At 43.4% G+C, this 19,555-nt stretch overlaps 1 protein-coding gene across 16 annotated transcripts in view; it reads left to right on the forward strand.

The window, feature by feature from the left end:
- sorbs2a (sorbin and SH3 domain containing 2a) overlaps positions 1 to 19,555 on the forward strand; it is a 105,451-nt gene that overhangs the window by 18,337 nt on the left and 67,559 nt on the right. Inside the window, exon 1 of one of the 16 annotated variants that reach the window (XM_042312001.1) lies at positions 1,741 to 3,909. The exons of 14 other annotated variants lie outside the window; for them this stretch is intronic. The gene's annotated coding sequence lies outside the window, so the exon portion shown is untranslated. Of the gene's footprint in view, positions 1 to 1,740; positions 3,910 to 19,555 lie in introns of those variants that run through there. One more of the 16 variants, XM_042312006.1, reaches the window with a different exon arrangement.

Consider the following 19,555-nt stretch of genomic DNA (forward strand, 5'->3'; position numbering starts at 1 on the left):
ACCTCAGGAAAAAGCCAGACAAAAAACCGTACTCTGCTTTCATTTGGAACATGGGAACATCTAACCCAAACCAGGCTCTTCAAATAGTCTACAATACAGCCACAAAAAACAATACGTTGCTTGCATTTTCAACTCTTAACATGTCGGCTGCCTGTCAAAATGGTGTATGGCCTTTAGGGCTTTCGCCTCTGCAGTCTTGTCAATGCTCATCATGTTTACACAGAATCGCTGGTCCCGTGCCACTTGTCTGTCTTGAACCCTGATGTGTCATCATATTGCAAATACAACATGGCTAAAATAATGAAAGAGCTGGAGAACGGAGGGAAGATGGAGGCAGAGAGAGAGAGAGTGACATGGATTGAATTTTGTGCAGTATCCGGAAGGTTTCCATAACTCTAATTTGAACCCATATTGAAAGACAACCGAAACCAACCAATTCCCCAAACCCTCCCCTGCCTTTTCTCTCCCTCTCTCTCCCTCCTACTTCATTCTACCCATTTCACTTTTTCATCCTGCTCTTTTTCCCCTCCACAATTATCTGTCCATTAGGCCAGTCTCTAAGGTGTTGTGGAATGCCACCTTGACCCCACCCACCCCTTGAGTCCACACTCTCACATGCAGAGAGAGCACGGCTCCCTTGGCCCTTGTTCCCCCTGACCTCACACACACACAGGGACGCTTTGTTGCATGCCCATTGGCGAATGGGACAAGGACATTTTTACCCCCCCCACCACCACCACCACACTTTCGGTTGACGATTTCCCCTCACAGGGTTGTGTACGCACAGTGTCCACAGTGATCAATCGATAGGGCGTTAATGGATGGAATGTGGTTCAGTTTTATTTACAGGAAAAGGATTTCAATTTAGTTCAGGAAGATGAGGGCTTGATTCGGCAAGAGGTCTCAGTTGAAGTATTAGCAGATTTCGGGTTAGGTTGAAAAATGTTGAAGATAAATGTGTCTGGTTTGGCAACTCTTGTTTTTTATTTTTATCTTCCTCATACCATGCCGTTTAGGGTCATTTGTTAAAAGGCCCTGTCGTACACAAAGACAAAGATTGCTTTGCAGCAAGCAGTGAAAAACAAGCTTCTTGAGTTACAATGCCGTGTAAGAAAGTGAAACTCGGCAAACACGTATGCACAGTTACACCAACACGCGTGCATAACGACAACCACACGCATACAAACAGTTGCATGCTCACACACACACACACACACACACACGGAGGTCAGCAAAGACACCCACAGACCTGCACAGACAATAACACACACACACACACACTCATTTTCAGTGCTATGTAATGTCTGCTATTGCTTACCGTTAGCTGGGCGAGTAGTGTGTCAGGGTTGTGTCACAGCGAAACTCTTGAGGCCTGTTGCTATTTGATGACGGCGATGAAAATAGAAGTATAATTGTCTGTAACAAGAGCCCAAAACACCAGGAGGGTACTTAAAGTATTTTTCTGGTACACAGTCCTACCCCACAAGATTGAGACTGGTACCAAAACAAGGGCTCTCCAGTCCAACTATACACACCAAGAGTTTGTCTTTGACTTTCTTTACATGTCAAGCCGTTGACTTTGTCCCCTTTCCCAGATACTTTAACCTCTGAGTCTATAAACGTTGTTCGCACCGGTGACCTTTTCTGAGCCACTTGCTCTACGATCTCGCGGGGAACTTTCGGAGTGTTATGAAGTTGCCCCTTGAAGCTGATCAGAAGACAATTTTGCATTACCCCCCCCATCCCCTACTCCACCCTCACCTCCGAAGGTTGGGGGTGATACGCTGAGCTTAGATCAGTGTCTAAGGACAACGACTCGAAACTCAAAGTTAAATGCGGCATCATTACAGAGTGCCTATCCGACAGTAAAGCATCCTGGTCCGGGAATATCTTAACTCGCAGAGGTTAGTGTTACCCTCTCCGACACGGATCTTGTAAAGTCCCCTCCTGATAGAGCAAGGCGCTAAACCCTAATTGCTCCTGTAAGTCGCTCTGGATAGGAGCGTCTGCTAAATGACTAGAATGTAAATAGACTTCTCTCTCTGCTTCAGAGCCCTCTGGAGGGCAAAGGGCCTGTCTAAGGGACGTAAGTATAACCCACTCGCCCCTTGTTTAAAGACCACCTTATCCTACTCCACACAGTTCACGCTGGCACTTGGGGAATTCAGTCCATCTATGGGGAGGTAATACTGTATAAGCTACAGCTGATAGTCAATCTTGTTGTGTTGACGTCTACTTCTCTTTTTAATCATGCTTGTCTAGTAGCCTGATTGTAGGTTAAATGAATATCAATGTTATATCCACCATGTATTCATTGAGTGGGGTAATTCATTAGCCGTACCGCGAAATTGTCTTTTGCAAGGATGCAGGGAATGCTGTCCCCCTTTGCAGTTGAAGAGCAATTGTCTTAGCATGACATTACCCCTACTGGTTCATTCCCGCAGATAGCCACATTCACCTTCAAAACCATTAGCATTGAGCCAGAAAGTTTGAATTCATACGTGTCTCAATTCTCTGCACTGGAAGAGCAATTCTCTTTGCGCCAGCTGCTTCACCCCTCATTCCACATTCCACCTTCGCCTTCAAAACATTTAGCAGTTAGCTATTATCATTAGTGATGTAGCATTAGCATTGAGCCTGCCTGAATAATGATCCTCTCTATCCTTCTTTCCTTCAGTGCTAGGCTAGCTGCTTCACTCTTACTACCACATTCCCTCCAACTTCAAAGTCATTAGTGTTAGCATTAGCATAGGAGTGTTTTAGAATAACGAGGCTCTCTAGCCTGCTGTCCAAAGACTCTGCAGGTCCCCTGTGGGGCTATTTAGCTTTTCGCACATCACGAAAGGTCTTCTTTCCAAGGCTAAACACACAGTTAACAGACGGTGCTCTCGCTCCCAACTCCCCCATAACGTCTGTCTCCTCCACACCGCCTATAGCCGCGAATAGGAAATGTCAGGCCTATTAAAATGTATGTCGGGTCGGCTTCACAGAGATGGAAAGACGGTATAGAAGCCCTCACCAAGGCTTTTTAATCGCAGGCCTGCAGAGCTTCCGTTTCCTTTTCGACCTAGTTGCTCGCCAATGGATTGATTCGTGTCGCGATTTAAAGCGTAGATGAGGAACACCGGCAGTGTTTGGGGCTTAGCCCTCCAAGCATGGAGTTGACAAGTTCTGTGCCCTATGCCTTCCTAGGACTTCAGAACCTAGAACCCTTCTCAGCAGTGGGATGTTTTAGGACCCTTCTCAGATGCTTAGCAGTGACTTTTCACTGATTTGACTTACCAACCTTGGCCTGTCAGGAATGCCTGCTGTTTTACTGAGAAAGTTTCCATAAAGACACTATCTGGCAGGGCAGATAACAAAACTGCTTTGACAGTCAGCCCATGCTGTGTGTCACACAGAGGGATCGAAGGCCCTGTCACATTCCAAGATGGGTTGAAAATGAGAAGTATGGTTTTGAATATAGTTGACAGAGAATTGTTGACTATTGTATCTGAAATGAACTGTTTTGCCATTTCTGCAGCATTCAATTAGATGATTCCACGAGACTCCATAGGACTGAGCATGGCACTTGACACGTGAAATATGATCGCGAGACAGTGGTCAACATTGGGGTTCCGTAATACTATCAGTCCACTGACTCCACTCTTTTCTGTTTTGTTTGTGAGGTCACATGGTGCCAACGTCTGCCAGGTCTATTCATCAGGGTATGCAATATGGACATGATGGCCTGTGGACAGACAGTCCCTCAGTAGAATAAAGATGTGAGCTGAAATACCACCGCTGACGAGGCTCCTCCAGCATGTCCACACACACACACACACACAGAGAGAGGGAGTCCTGCCAGACTGCAGACTTTGCAGGTCTACAGCGATGGAGGGACAGACCGAGGAACTGACAGGACCACAGGTAGACAGAATGACAGAGACGGGCAGACAGAACATCAGAAAGAGTGCCAAATTGAGCAAGATTTATGGGCAGTCCTTTTACTCCAGGCTACCTTGACTTGTTTATCCCTATCCACACATTGGTAGGGAACCACATTTTGAATGCATACAAATTACTTGTATGATAATTCCTTACTTTTCTGATGAACCGGTTCAATCTGGTTTTGGATAGCAGTCCATCTCTATACTGCAATTACTTCCCGTTAGCGCTAATTGTTAATCGTTATGGCCATGGTCCAGTGGGGTGGAGGAGACCGCAGAGGCAACTCTTGAGGTATTGTTCACTGCTAGAGGACCATTCTGCCGTACATCTTACATAATGCTACCATGCTAATCGTAGCTAGCGCTATTGCTAACGCTAATGCCCTTTCTCTGTTTCTGCCTGACGGGATGAAGTGGTGACCTGAACGAGTCCTATTCTGCTCCCCGTCTCTATTTCTATCTCTCGTTCTGTCGTCATGTTTTTTTTCGAACTGTCACTTTGCTCCCTCTGCCTCTGTCCCTGTTTTCCATTTTCTTTCTCACTCTTTTTCTGTCTTTCTCTCCTCACTCTTCTAATCATCATCCTGTGCCTCCAGAAGTTTCTACTGCTGCTCTATAACAATACCAGTAGCACAGTGTAATCCCGGACCCACACTGGACAGAAGCAACACCGCAGGTTGTCATATCCAATTGCTTTTGCCCCCAGCCACAGAGCAGGGCCTTGTGTTGCGTAATTGCATTAGCTTACATTAGCGCTCTCAGGGCAGTGGCTACTGCTCGTTGGCGGTTAGCCGCCATGGCAATGATGTGATGCAACCCTGCTGGACAACACCGGCTCTGTCAGCGTATTGTCTCCCCCTCCACTCCCCTCCCCCTCCCCCGGGCTCATTCGTTCACACAGAGGGGGTCTGCTAATGAGTGGAGAGGTTGAACAAACAGATCCCATGTAACGGGGAGATATTATTTGATTTAAAACTGTTAAGTCCAGTCGAGGGCTTGTTGGGGATCAATTGTGATATGGGGTCTAAGCAGTTTGATATTTCCATTTTAGTCATTTAGCAGACGCTCTTATCCAGAGTGACTTACAGGAGCAATAAGGGTGAAGTGTCTTGCTCAAGGGCACGTGGGCAGATTTTACTATCCCAAAGCAGCTTATAGCTCCTTTTAGTAAAGAAGCGTGGGCTAAAGGTGTTCTCAAGTCTTCTACACTCCAGTTGTCTATTTGGCCGGGGATGTGACTGAATTGTAATACTACATACTGTTTAGTGAATACTACTTTAGGATTAAGTACATAAATAGTAGTTGCCTATTTGGCTAGGCCTTATCATAAATGTACTATGTATACTGAACAAAAATATAAACGTTAACATGTAAAGTGTTGGTTTCATGAGCTGAAATAAAAGATCCCAGAAATTTTCCACACGCACAAAAAGCTTATTTCTCTCACATTTTGTGCAGAGGTTTGTGGATTTTCAAATTGTGGGTCTTAACAACCAAAGGATTTCTGCACAAACTGTCAGAAACCATCTCAGGGAAAATCAACTGTGTGCTCACCGTCCACACCAGGGTCGTGACCCGACTCCAGTTCGGTGTCGTAACTGACTTCAGTGGGCAAATGCTCGATGGCCACTGGCACGCTGGAGAAGAGTGCTCTTCACAGATGAATCCTGGTTTCAACTGTACCGAGCAGATGGCAGACGCCATGCATGGTGTCGTGTGGTTGTGCGGCTTGTTGACGTAGTTGTAACAGAGTGCCCGGTGCTGGTGGGGTTATAGTATGGGCAGGCATAAGCTACGGACAAGGAACACAATTGCATTTTAGCGATGCCAAATTGAATGCACAGAGACACCATGACGAGATGCTGAGACCCATTGTCGTGCCGTTCATCCTCCTTCATCACCTCATGTTTCAGCGTGATAATGCACGGTCACATGTCGTGAGGATCTGTACACAATTCCTGGAAGCTGAAAATATCCCCGGCCTGACTACTCACCAGACATGGCACCCATTGAGCATGTGTGGTATGCTCTGGTTTGATGTGTACGACAGCGTGTTCCAGTTCCTGACAATATCCAGCGACTTTGCAGAGCCATTGAAGAGGAGTGAGACAACATTGCACAGGCCACAATCAAAAGCCTAATCAACTATATGTAAAGGAGATGTGTCGCATTGCATAAGGCAAATTGTGTTCACACCAGATACTGACTGGTTTTCTGATCCACGCTACTACTTTATTCCCAGTCAAATCAAAGTTTTTGTCACATGTGCTGAATACAACAGGTGTAGACCTTACAGTGAAATGCTTACTTACAGGCTCTAACCAATAGTGCAAAAAAGGTATTAGGTGAACTCCATAGATTAGGGCCTAATGCATTTATTTAAATTGACTGATTTCCTTATACGAACTAACTCAGTAAAATCATTGAAATTGTTGCATGTTGCATTTTATTTTTGTTCAGTGTAGTAATACAAGCTACTAAATATTGAGAATTCTGGGAAAAGGTATTCCTTATCACAACGGCACTTCCTGATTTTAAAAGGCTAAATAAAAAGTCAGAGCTGATTTACAGTGCATTCATAAACAGATACCTTATTTACATAAGTATTCAGACCCTTTGCTATGATACTCTAAATGGTTTCCGTTGATCATCCTTGATGTTTCTGCAACTTGATTGGAGTCCACCTCGTAAATCCAATTGATTGGACATGATTTAGAAAGGCACACCTGTCTATGTAAGGTCCCACAGTTGACACAGCACGTCAGAGCAAAAACTAAGCCATGAGGTTGAAGGAATTGCCCGTAGAGCTCCGAGACAGGATTGTGTCGAGGCACAGATATGGGGGAAGGGTACCTAAACAGCATTGAAGGTCCCCGAGAACACAGTGGCCTCTATCATTCTTAAATGGAAAAAGTTTGAGCTAGCTGACCGGCCAAACTTCGCAATCGGGCCAGAAGGGCCTTGGTCAGGGAGGTGACCCTAAAGGACGCTCAGACCATGAGAAACAAGATTCTCTGGTCTGATGAAACCAAGATTGAACTCTTTAGCCTGATTGCCATGCGTCATGCCTGGAGGAAATCTGGCACCATCCCTACGGTGAAGCATGGTGGTGGCAGCATAATGTTGTGGAGATGTTTTTCAGCGGCAGAGACTGGGAGACTAGTCAGGATCACAGGAAAGATGAACGGTGCAAAGTATAGAGAGGTCCTTGATGAAAACCTACTCTAGTGCTATTTCTAAATAATTTACAAAAATGTCTAATCCTATTTTTGCTTCGGCAAAAAACGATTTAATACATTTTAGAATAAGGCAAAATGTGGAAATAGTCAAGGGGTCTGAATACTTTCAGAATGCATTGTATCTGACCGATATATTATACGAAGGAAATCCACTTGCAGCCATTTGAATGACAGGCGCTAGCTGATGGGCACATTTTAATTGACACATTTCTAGATCAGATGTTGCTCTTAGAGAACGTGCTGACTGTGTGGACAACAGTGGGTTTTACTGACCTTGGATCAGTTAACAGAATAAACTGTTCTAATCCTGGATTACGACCCACATTTTCATCTATTTCCTTCTCAGGAATTGTTCAGTACAGCAGAGGAGCTTTTGTATGATGTTTTGTTTATTGTTTTGGGTTTATCTGATTTTTTTTTTTTTTAAATTTCAAAGCTTAATGGGAATCATGCTTTTGCTCGGACAATACCGCTTAGAAGTGCCGCACTAAAATACCCACATCTGAAACCACAATTGGACCTTTTTTACCTTCTCTTTGCTTTTGTATTTTGTTTTGTTCATTGTTTTGGGTTTATTGATTTATATTTCAAGGCTGAATGCAAATCACGATTTTTCTCTGACAACACTGCTTTGAAGTAACGCACCAAAATACCGGCAGCTAAAACCCCAAGCAACCCATAAAATGGGCCGTCTCCACCAAAAGCACACTAGCCTTCTCAAGGTCTTATTTTGTTTCCCAAGCACCTCTTTTCCTGTGCCACCAGCCTGAGTTCCCCACATATTTCCCACCAAAAATACACCACTAAAATAACTTGGCCCCAATTCAGTTAATTGTGGAAGAGAGTAATTGTGGATTCTATCCTTTTTTGGCCGTAGCGTTGAGGTGCCCCGTCGGCATCGGACAATTTTATGGTTGAGTCTCACGACTCACCATGTCGTGACTGAGATTTACTTTGGATTTGACGGACATTCCTTTGCTTTTACATTTCTGGTCTCCATCTCTCATTCTCTGTCGTAGAGATCCTCACCAAATTGCCAGGCTATGGTTTATTCTCAACCCCACAGTACATTAACTGGGACTTTGAAACTATCTCTGGGGCTTCAATTACCGGTAATAATAAAATGAACTAATTTCACATTTACCTCCGGATATTGCACTTAGTCAACCTCCATTAGCACCAGAACCAAAAACATTTTTCACAGACAGTTTAAGTAATTCTTATGCGTGCCTAAAAATAGACTCGACCCAAAAAAGGCTATCTGCTGCGTTTTTGGTGTGCGTCTTTAAATAGCCCTTCCCCCACCCCCTTAGGATTTGCTGACCTCTTGCTAGCGTGTGTGGCCACTGTGGGGTCATGGCCCCCTTGTAGAGGAGACCATAGTCAGCTATCTAACAGCGGCCGTCCGAGTCGCTCATGTGTCTGCGTACACACAAACGCGTACAGACACTCACGCATACTGTACGAATTCAAACAGTCTGGCCATGTTCACCAACTAACCTGAACTGATATATATATTCACCTACACACACACACACACCACACACACACACACACACACACACACAGGAACCTTCCATGTACACTAACCAACCTGAAAACATAACCAGACGCACAATCAATCCTCTTTTTAAACGCTGTATGTTTGAATGTGTGTGTACATGCATGTGTATCAAGGAACACAGAGATCGAAACCACCATCTGCACCTGGCTTTTTTCCAATGGCAAACATTATGCCTCTGTTTTTTTGACTTTTTTATATGAAAATTACACTGAGCGCAACTGCAGTGTATTACCTTGGTCACGAACGTCAGATGGCATATAGCATGTCTCATTTGCATCCATTATTTCATCAGGCCTTTCCACTAAAATACACCAACCAGTTCCTTTTGAGACATAACCCTCGCCTCTAGTATGATTAGGTCTTTGATTTGAAAAGTCTGTATTTGGAGAGGCAGAGATTGGAGATATTGGCAATGCTTTTCCCCCTCAGCCTCTGCCGAGATTTTCCTTGATGTATATAAGGATGCGTCCCAAATGGCACCCTATTTGCCGTTAGTGCAGTACTTTTGACCAGGGCCAATAGGTGCCATTTTTGGGACACAATCTGAGTCTGTTTCCAATAGACTTCCCCTATATTTACTGTCACTGAGTGATGCTAGCGGATGGCCCTAAGCTTAGCTTCAGTTTCTGCTCTGTGTTATTTACCTCAAAGGCTGCAGCCAAGCTCGCTTAAATGCATTTGAGGGACCCATGTAAAGCATCTGCGATCACTCTCGCTTTCTCTCCTACTCAAATAAAAATTTGTGGCCAATAAGTTTTGTTGAGGTCATCATTATTATAACGCTAGCTCCGACAGGTCGGGAAAAGTGCCAAGTCATCGGGGGAGATGGAGAGGGAACACCTCAAATGGCCACAGATGGAAGAGAACGCTTTAATAGTCACCACCTCTCTCCCCAGTTATCAGCACACGCCGACAAGGACTCTCTAAAGTGGAGAACTGTGGGAGGACGCTCTTCACACAAGTCACTATCTAATCTCTTGAGTGCATTTTAACACCCCTCCGTGTCAGGAGTGGTTCGATCCACTGACAGAAAGTGACTGGTGATCCCTGGAGGTCATTCAATCAATCAATCAATCAATCAAATTTATTTATAAGGCGTTTTTACATCAGCCAATGTCACAAAGTGCTATACAGAAACCCAGCCTAAAACCCCAAACCGCAAGCAATGCAGATGTAGAAGCACGGTGGCTAGTGAAAACCTCCCTAGAACCTAGAAAGGCAGGAACTTAGGAAGAAACCTAGAGAGGAACCAGGCTCTGAGGAGTGGCCAGTCCTCTTCTGGTTGTGCCAGGTGGAGATTATAACAGAACATGGCCAAGATGTTAAAACGTTCATAGATGACCAGCAGGGTCAAATAATAATCCGTGGTTGTACAGGGTGCAACAGGTCAGGAGTAAATGTCAGTTGGCTTTTCATAGCCGAGCATTCCGAGTTAGAGACCGCAGGTGCGGGACAAGTTAGCACGTCCAGTAAACAGGTCAGGGTTCCATAGCCGCAGGCAGAACAGTTTAAACTGGAGCAGCAGCACGACCAGGTGGACTGAGGACAGCAAGGAGTCATCAGGCCAGGTAGTCCTGAGACATGCTCCTAGGGCTCAGGTCCTCTGAGAGAAGAGAAGGCAAGAGAGAGAGAATTAGAGGGAGCATACTTAAACTCACACAGGACACCGGATAAGACGGACTAGAATGGTCCAAACACACCAAGACCGCCGTGAAGAGGGCACGACAAAGCCTATTCCCCCTCAGGAAACTAAAAAGATTTGGCATGGGTCCTGAGATCTTCAAAAGGTTCAAAAGGTTCTACAGCTGCAACATCGAGAGCATCTTGACTGGTTACGGCAATTGCTCGGCCTCCAACCGCAAGGCACTACAGAGGGTAGTGCGTACGGCCCAGTACATCACTGGGGCTAAGCTGCCTGCCATCCAGGACCTCTACACCAGGCGGTGTCAGAGGAAGGCCCTAAAAATTGTCAAAGACCCCAGCCACCCCAGTCATAGACTGCAAGCAGTACCGTAGTGCCAGTCTAGGACAAAAAGGCTTCTCAACAGTTTTTACCCACAAGCCATAAGACTCCTGAACAGGTAACCAAATGGCTACCCGGACTATTTGCATTGTGTGCCCCCCCAACCCCTCTTTTACGCTGCTGCTACTCTCTGTTTATCATATATGCATAGTCACTTTAACTATACATTCATGTACATACTTCCTCCATTGGCCCGACGAACCAGTGCTCCCGCACATTGGCTTACTGGGCTATCTGCATTGTCCCGCCAATCCCTCTTTTACGTTACTGCTACTCTCTGTTCATGTATGCATAGTCACTTTAACCATACCTACATGTACATACTACCTCAATCAGCTTGACTAACAGGTGTCTGTATGTAGCCTCGCTACTTATTTTTTACTGTTTAAAAAATAATAATTCTTTACTTACCTATTGTTCACCTAATACCATTTTTTTCACTATTGGTTAGAGCCTGTAAGTAAGCATTTCACTGTAAGGTCTACACCTGTTGTATTCGGCGCACGTGACAAATAAACTTTGAATAAACGTGACAAACTTTTGCAGCATAATTACTGGAGGCTGAGACAGGATGGGTCGGGAGACACTATGGCCCCATCTGACTATACCCCGAACAGGGCCAACCAGGCAGGATATAACCCCACCTACTTTGCCAAAGCACAGCCCCCACACCACTTGAGGGATATCTTCAACCACCAACTTACTACCGTGAGACCAGGCCGAGTATAGCCCACAAAGATCTCCCCCACGGCATGAACCCAAGGGGGGTGCCAACCTGGAAAGGAAGATCAGTGACTCCACCCACTCAAGTGATGCACCCCTCCTAGGGTTGGCATGGAAGAGCACCAGTAAGCCAGTGCCTCAGCCACCGTAATAGGGTTAGAGGCAGAGCATCCCAGTGGAGAGAGGGGAACCGGGCCAGGCAGAGACGGTGGTTCGCCCCTCCAGTGCCTTTCTGTTCACACTCCTGGGCAAGACTACACTCAATCATAGGACCCACTGAAGATATGAGTCTTTAATAAAGACTTAAAGGTCAAGACCGAGTCTGCGGTCATCACTCATTCATATATTTTTATGTGCATATTCTTATTCATTCCTTTACACTTGTGTGTGTATAAGGTAGTTGTTATGAAATTGTTAGGTTAGATTACTTGTTAGATATTACTGCATGGTCTGAACTAGAAGCACAAGCATTTCACTACACTCGCATTAACATCTGCTAACCATGTGTATGTGACCAATAAAATTTGATTTGATTTGGATAGGCAGACCATTCCATAAAAATGGAGCTCTATGGGAGAAAGCCCTGCCTCCAGCTGTTTGCTTAGAAATTCTAGGGACAATAAGGAGGCCTGTGTCTTGTGACTGTAGAATAAGGTATGTACGGCAGGACCAAATCGGAAAGATAGATAGGAGCAAGCCCATGTAATGTTTTGTATGTTGGCAGTAAAACCTTGAAATTAGCCCTAGCCTTAACAGGAGGCTAGCACTGGAGTAATATCAAATGTGTTGGTTCTAGTTAAGATTCTAGCAGACGTGTTTAGCACTAACTGAAGTTTATTTTGTGCTTTATCCGAGTAGCCGGAAATTAGAGCATTGCAGTGGTCCAACCTAGAAGTTACAAAAGCATGGATACATTTTTCTGCATAATCTTTGGACAGAAAGTTTCACATTTTTGCAATGTTACGTAGATGGAAAAAAGCTATCAAGACTGTTTCAAGGACATGTTCATCAAAAGAGATCATGGTCCAAAGTAATGCCAAGGTCCTTTGCAGTTTTATTTGAGACGACTGTGCAACCATCAAGATTAATTGTCAGATCCGACAGAAGATCTTTGTTTCTTGGGACCTAGAACTAGCATCTCTGTTTTGTCAGAGTTTTTAAAAGTAAAACATTTGCCGCCATCTACTTCCTTATGTCTGAAACACAGGCTTCCAGGGAGGGCAATTTTGGGGCAGCATCGTGTTTCATTGAAATATACAGCTGTGTATTGTCCGTATAGCAGTGAAAGTTAACATTATTTTTCCGTATGACATCACCAAGAGGTTATATATTATATATGTGTAAACAATAGAGGTCCTAAAACGGAACCTTGAAGAACACCGAAAATTACAGGTGATTTGTAAGAGGACAAACCATCCAGAGAAGAACCAATATATTTCCGACAGATAAGATCTAAACCAGGCCAGAACTTGTAGACCAATTTGGGTTTCCAGTCTCGCCAAAAGAAAGTGGTGATCAATGGTATCAAAAGCAGCACTTAGGTCTAGGAGCACGAGGACAGATGAAGAGCCTTGACCTGACGCCATTAAAAGGTAATTTGCCACCTTCACAAGTGTAGTCTCAGTGCTATGATGGGGTCTAAAACCAGAGTGAAGTGTTTCGTATACATTGTTAGTCTTCAGGAAGGCAGTGAGTTGCTGCGCAACAGATTTTTCTGCATTCTAAAATGCTTTTTCTAAAATGTTTGAGAGGAATGGGAGATTTTGATATAAGCCAATCTTTTTTTCTGGGTCAAGGTTTGGCTTTTTCAAGAGAGGCTTTATACTGCCTATTTTTAATGAGTTTGGTACACATCCGTTGGATATGGAGCCGTTTATTATGTTCAACATAGGAGGGCCAAGCATAGGAAGCAGCTTTTTCAGTAGTTTAGTTGGAATAGGGTCCAGTATGCAGATTGAAGGTTTAGAGGCCATGACTATTTTCATCAACAGACTATTTTAATTCAACAGACTAATAAATCTCGTGGGTCTTGTGGGGGCGAACCGGGGGCCTTTCTGTGGCTTAGACATTGCTAGCTCTGGGCTGTGTCTCTGGAGACCCAGTGAAACTATACTGAACAAAAATATTAACACAACATGGAAAATGTTTGAAACGTGTCCCATGTGCACAAAAACATATCTCTCAAAATGTGTGCACAAATTTGTTTACATCCTTGTTAGTGAGCATTTCTCCTTTGCCAGATAATCCATCCACCTGTCAGGTGTGGCATATCAAGAAGCTAATTAAACAGCATGATCATTACACAGGTGCAACTTGTGTTGGGGACAAAAGGCCACTCTAAAATGTGCTGTTTTGTCACACAACACAGTGCCACAGATGTCTCAAGTTTTGAGGGAGCGTGCAGTTGCTATGTTGACAGCAGGAATGTCCACCAAAGCTGTTGCCAGATAATTTAATGTTATTTTTTTATACCATAAGCTGCCTCTAAAGTTGTTTTTAAAGAATTTGGCAGTACGTCAAACCAGCCTCACAACCACAGACCACGTGTGACCACGCCAGCCAGGAACTCCACATTTGGCTTCTTTACCTGTGGGATTGTCTGAGACCAGCCACCTGGACAGCTGATGAAACTGAGGAGCCACCCCCTTTTGTGGGGAAAAACTCATTCTGATTGGCTCCCAAGTAGTTGGGCCTATGCCCTCCCAAGCCCACCCAAGGCTGCACCCCTGCCCAGTCATGTGAAATCCGTAGATTACGCCTAATGACTTTTTCAATTGACTGAGTTCCTTCAGTGAACTGTAACTCAGTAAAATTGCTGGAATTGTTGCATGTTGTGGTTTTATATCTTTGTTCAGTAATTATATACACAACTCTCCAGAGGTCTCCACCGACACCTAAATTACAAGCTACGGATAAACCACTGTGACTCAATACAATATAACGACTCTAGGCAATCTCAATGTATGTTTTTAGGGCTTGTAAACCGAGGAAGAAGGGAATCGTACTTCTTGGAGATTTGGAGTTCCTCCTCTCCAGGCTTTTTGCTCGGCATTAGCCACAGATTTTGCAGTTAGCTTAGTTTATTTTAACTCTTGGGGGAGGATTCAATAAATTGCAAAGCTGAGAACTGAAGAAATTCAAGTATGAGAGAGAAACTCCATGTGGGAAAATAAAGGAAATGCATTATTTATCCATACAGAGCTTCTACATCAGGCTCAGATTGAATCACCTTTTAGGTCATTCAAAATATCTGTGGTATAAAAAGAGCGAAGTTAGACTCATAACATGCTCGGTGGCACCACAAGTGTCAGCTGGATATGATTTATGAGCCTACTCTAGACATTTTCGTCAAAATTAGATTTTACTCTATCCTCAAAGGGCACGGGAGTATGGGAGTAGCGCATAGTGCTGCTATGTCAATAGACTTCTGAAAGTTATGAGTTTTTCCCCAAGAACAAGCCAACAAAAACTCCAGAGAAGTAAAGAAATCTATATATTTATGCGAGTAGGAGTCTAGCATTTTATATCTTAACTTTCGGAAGGAACTACAGTCCCATTGTTTGCCCCGGAGTACAATTGGAAGTTATTATGGACATTATTTTTGTTGTCAACGTTTTGATAGTGGCTCTGTGTACAGTAGGTCCCTTGATATGAGGTTTAGTGTTTTTATTGCCCTCCGATAAAGGTAGACTGACGTTCCTAGGACTGGGGCTGTGAATCTTTATAGAAATATAACATTTTGCCATAAACTTCAGTACATCATAAACCATAACTTAAACCACCATCCTGATTCAGAGCATCTGTTTTCTTAAGGCTACAAAATATAACTCAATTTAAAAAACTGAAATAGTCCCTTTTTTAATTAAACTGTGCATTGTCAATCGGCTGATAATGTGCCCCACTAGACTCTGACTAAACCAATAAAACTCATGGCTAATCTACCTTTTTAATGCCATTAATCAAATGACTTCATGGCAAAGGCATAATTTCTTATCCCTTAAGGAAGAGTCTGATGGGTACCCGACTGAAAGGAACCACCTGGTTAGAGTGATTTCACAATACTCGGAGGGCTTAAATTACCATCTCTAACGGATCGTTTCACATCCACTTTTGGAAGTATGAAACACCTTTTAAACTCCGTGATCACACCTACAGCGCCATTGTGCAAAATAGTACGCGGCATCACCTGGGTATGTGTGCAACAAAAGTTCAACATTCACCTTCTGCTACCATTTCTGTCAAGCCCTCTCTACGCAGACAGTTTGACTCATACTTTTGATGAATCCAACGTATGCACCACACAGATCACACTCCGACTGCCTCTGCAACGCAATGCTTCAAGGCAACGTTCCATTGGAAATGTTCTTCTGCTGTACCAAAATGCATCGACTCTGTCGTTGTGATCGAGGCGTAAGCAAAGTTCCCTCAGAATGCATGGAGTAGGATCCTATTGCATGACTCAGGCCCCTCCTCGACACAGACCGGTGCGCCATAAACAATCAGAGCTGCAGTAGGCCTATATGCAAATAGACCATTGCCATAATGGATCTGTGCCATTTATTTTGAACTGGACTGTGTTTACAGCATGCTCGGTCATGAGTAGATGCGCTTGTTATGAGATCAATATGAAAGCTGCTTGAAGCCATGTGTGCACATTTTGTTCATAGCCTTTGCTAGTATGTGAGTTATAGATCATTTATAGTCTGCAATGGGGGAGTGATTTTCTTCCTACAAGAGCACAAAACGTGTACATTTCTAGACATCTTTGAAAAGCGAGTCAGGTAAAGTGCTTTTTTTTGTCTTAAAGGAGCAGTGTGTATTTTAAGACAGACTTGAATAAGCTAAGTAGACAGAGGGTAGCATAATTTGTCTGATCCTCTAATTATGGTATGGGAATAATGCATTTTATTTTGTAAAGTGGTTTCTTGCATCAAGCTACACATCAACATTTTCAGTCACCTCCTTGTCTGAAGGACAAGTCGATTAACAGGTTAATTTCAAGCCCTGCATTTTTGTTTTTCAAAAGTCTCAAGGAATATAGGCCCACATTGGCTGCTACTGTAGGCTGAATGAACAGCTATTCCATGTTGTCGTGTCTTTGGCTATGCCAGATTAAGTGATATGACATGCTTTTCTATAAAATCCTTTCTCTGTAATTAATATTACCTGATTGAGCTAATCATGTAAATGTAATTAACTAGAAAGTCGGGGCACCACGAAATAATACTTATAGAGCTGTTATCTTCCGAATAAACTCTGAAAGACCTAGTAATATTTTACATCAACAGCAGTCAATATTAATCGTCACCTTATTTCAGTCTCATCTGAAATAACCCTGGCTAACAAGTTGTATCAGCAATACAAAATTGGCTTTAATTATTTATTTACTAAATACCTAACTAATCACACAGAATTACATATACACAGAATGAATCATACCTTGATTACAAATTATGTCATAAAGGAAAACATCCCTAGCGGGCGGAACAGATATGACAGCTGGTTACACAAAGAAAAGGGGGTTGGGTTTGAGTGGGAAGACTGAAGAACAAAGGGAGAAACGATGTCTCTATCGGGCCGTAGGCAGCTACTCTATCGTAAATACAATATCCTATGCATTCTAAATTACCGCCCATTTGGAAAAGGAAAATGCAATAAATATTTACTCTGAGCTGCGCTTCAATAGGTTGGTGGTAGATGGAAGGCCGTGTTGCCCGACAGAGTCCTTTTGTCCTTTGAAGAGTGTCTCTGATGGTGAACGGGATACGTTGTAGTGTCGTCGTTGTGTGGTAGACGGGATACTCTGTCTGTCCTTTCCTAGCCCACGTTTACAGCTGCTGTTGCTAGCTCAACGGCTAGGATGTCTCACTTTAGTGAATAACAGTTCAAAGTTCAGACCATTCACAACCAAAGCTCACGCTGAGGTTGGCTTAGTTCTGTAGTTGACATGTTAGTCCTTTTTAAGGTATGGACCATCGTCCTCACGTCCTCGGAACAGGAGGTTACATTTTTGTCAAGGGCTTATATAGTGGAGGGAGAAGGGTGTGTTTTCATAGTTTCATAACCCATGTCTCTTCACAGGGGCGGGCCTCTGATTGAGCTGAGCCCTAATCTTATGAAAACCCAAATCTCTCATTTGGAAGCTAAAATTACATTTCATCTTTTCACCAATAATTTTATATTCAAACATTTAAATTGCACAACAATTCCATCTGATAACTATAATGTGTAGACTTTCCACTGTACCGTTTATGTCATCCTATCATTGATGAGAATGTCTCAGATGACAACCGAACTGACATCATATTCATTAAGTACCAACGCATATGTCCAACTGGTCGGATTACCAAAATATGGTTAATTTTCCCCCACCTTCTGATGTTCCCAGACGTTAACCAAGGGATTTTCAATAGTCACATCAGTAGGGTAGAAAGAGGGGAAAAAAGGGGTGGAAGAGGTATTTATGACTATCATAAACCTACCCCCAGGCCAGCTTCATGACAATGTTATGGGATGTGTTTTCTCTGGTAAGCCTACATTATCATCCACAGTAGCCTACTTGACCACAGTCTGAAACTGTAACTTCAAGCCGGTACAGCCTCAGTGTTCACAGTAAGCGAGCACAGAAAGTTGCACAGAATTTTCACAAATGTTGGTTTGAGTTCAGCAGACGTGAAATTTGCTCTGTGCTGAAGAAAATTTGAGGGAACATTGCTACTAAGCAACATTTTAATAGCTCCACATTGCTCTCTTAGCCTGACAACTATCCGATCCATGCAATATATCCTCTACACCAAGGTTTCCCAAACTGTTTTGCCCCCGCCCGGACTAGGCACAGATTAAGCCTAGTCCAGGACAAAGAAATCATTCTTAATGGAATTTTGATGCAAAGGCTGGCCCGGGGGCCGTATGCTGCCCGCAACCTGATTTCAATAAGGCCCGCAGAATTATGCTCAGATTACATAATGAATTTGCGATAGTAAAGTGGTAAACTTCATAACAGAAAAATATTTAAATCACAGGCAGTTTGTCTCACAGTTGGAAGAGACAGGGGAGATTTTCATGACCCGACTCTATCACACAAACGTGAGATGGCTGAGTTTGGGGAAGGTGCTTAAAAGGGTGTGGGACCTGAAGTCAGAGATTGCTGAGTTTTTACAAATGAATGGAAAATATGTGGATTTCCCTCAAATGCAAGATAAAGAATGGTTGGCAGATTTTGCCTTCACCGTGGATATCATGGCCCTCATGAATAAACTGAATTCCAAACTACAAGGGAAGGGCCTTTTTGTACATCAGATGTACAGGCTTGTCAAAGCCTTCAAATGAAAATGACTCATCCTGACCGGCCAAATAAAAGACAACAATCTCACCCAGCTTCCGACACTACTAGTCTGTTCCCTATCAGTAGACCAGCAGGAGAAGTATACATCACTGCTGCGTGCTTTGAACGGGGAGTTTTCTCATCATTTTGAGGATTTCAAAGTGTTGGAAAATGACATTCTGTAATGCTGAGTTGCAACTTGAGCTTATCGATCTTTACTCTGATGCAGTGATTGGAGAACTATTCAAAACAATATCACTGAGGTTCTATGCATCTCTTAATGAACAACACTTTCCAAAGATGAACTTTTTGGGTCAACAGACATTTTCAGGGATGAAATATAACAAGTCAAGGCATAGATCTCTTACTGACTCTCACCTCTCAGCAATCCTACTCCTAGCGACTTCCGAAACTATACCCGACTTCACTGCTCTAGTCAATGCCCATCAGAGACATCACTCCTCACACTGAGGAGTTGAAATGTAATGTTGAGCTCTCTCTCTTCCTAGTGTTTTTGTGCATACCCGTTAACAAGAGTTCTGTCCGTGGTGCTGAATGCACTGTGTACTTTTCCCTCCGTGTAGTTCATTGCATGTTTAATAATGAAAATACTGAGCAAAAGGAGCACATGGATGTGGTTTATTTCTGTGCATGTTAAGCAAGTAAAATAAGTAGCATATCTGGATGTGATTTACAGTAGATATATCGGTCAACACAGTCATACACATGTAATATTATTCTGGCCCGTGATGG

The sequence above is a fragment of the Oncorhynchus tshawytscha genome, linkage group LG34 (assembly GCF_018296145.1).
Source record: "Oncorhynchus tshawytscha isolate Ot180627B linkage group LG34, Otsh_v2.0, whole genome shotgun sequence".
Lineage (NCBI taxonomy): Eukaryota > Metazoa > Chordata > Actinopteri > Salmoniformes > Salmonidae > Oncorhynchus > Oncorhynchus tshawytscha.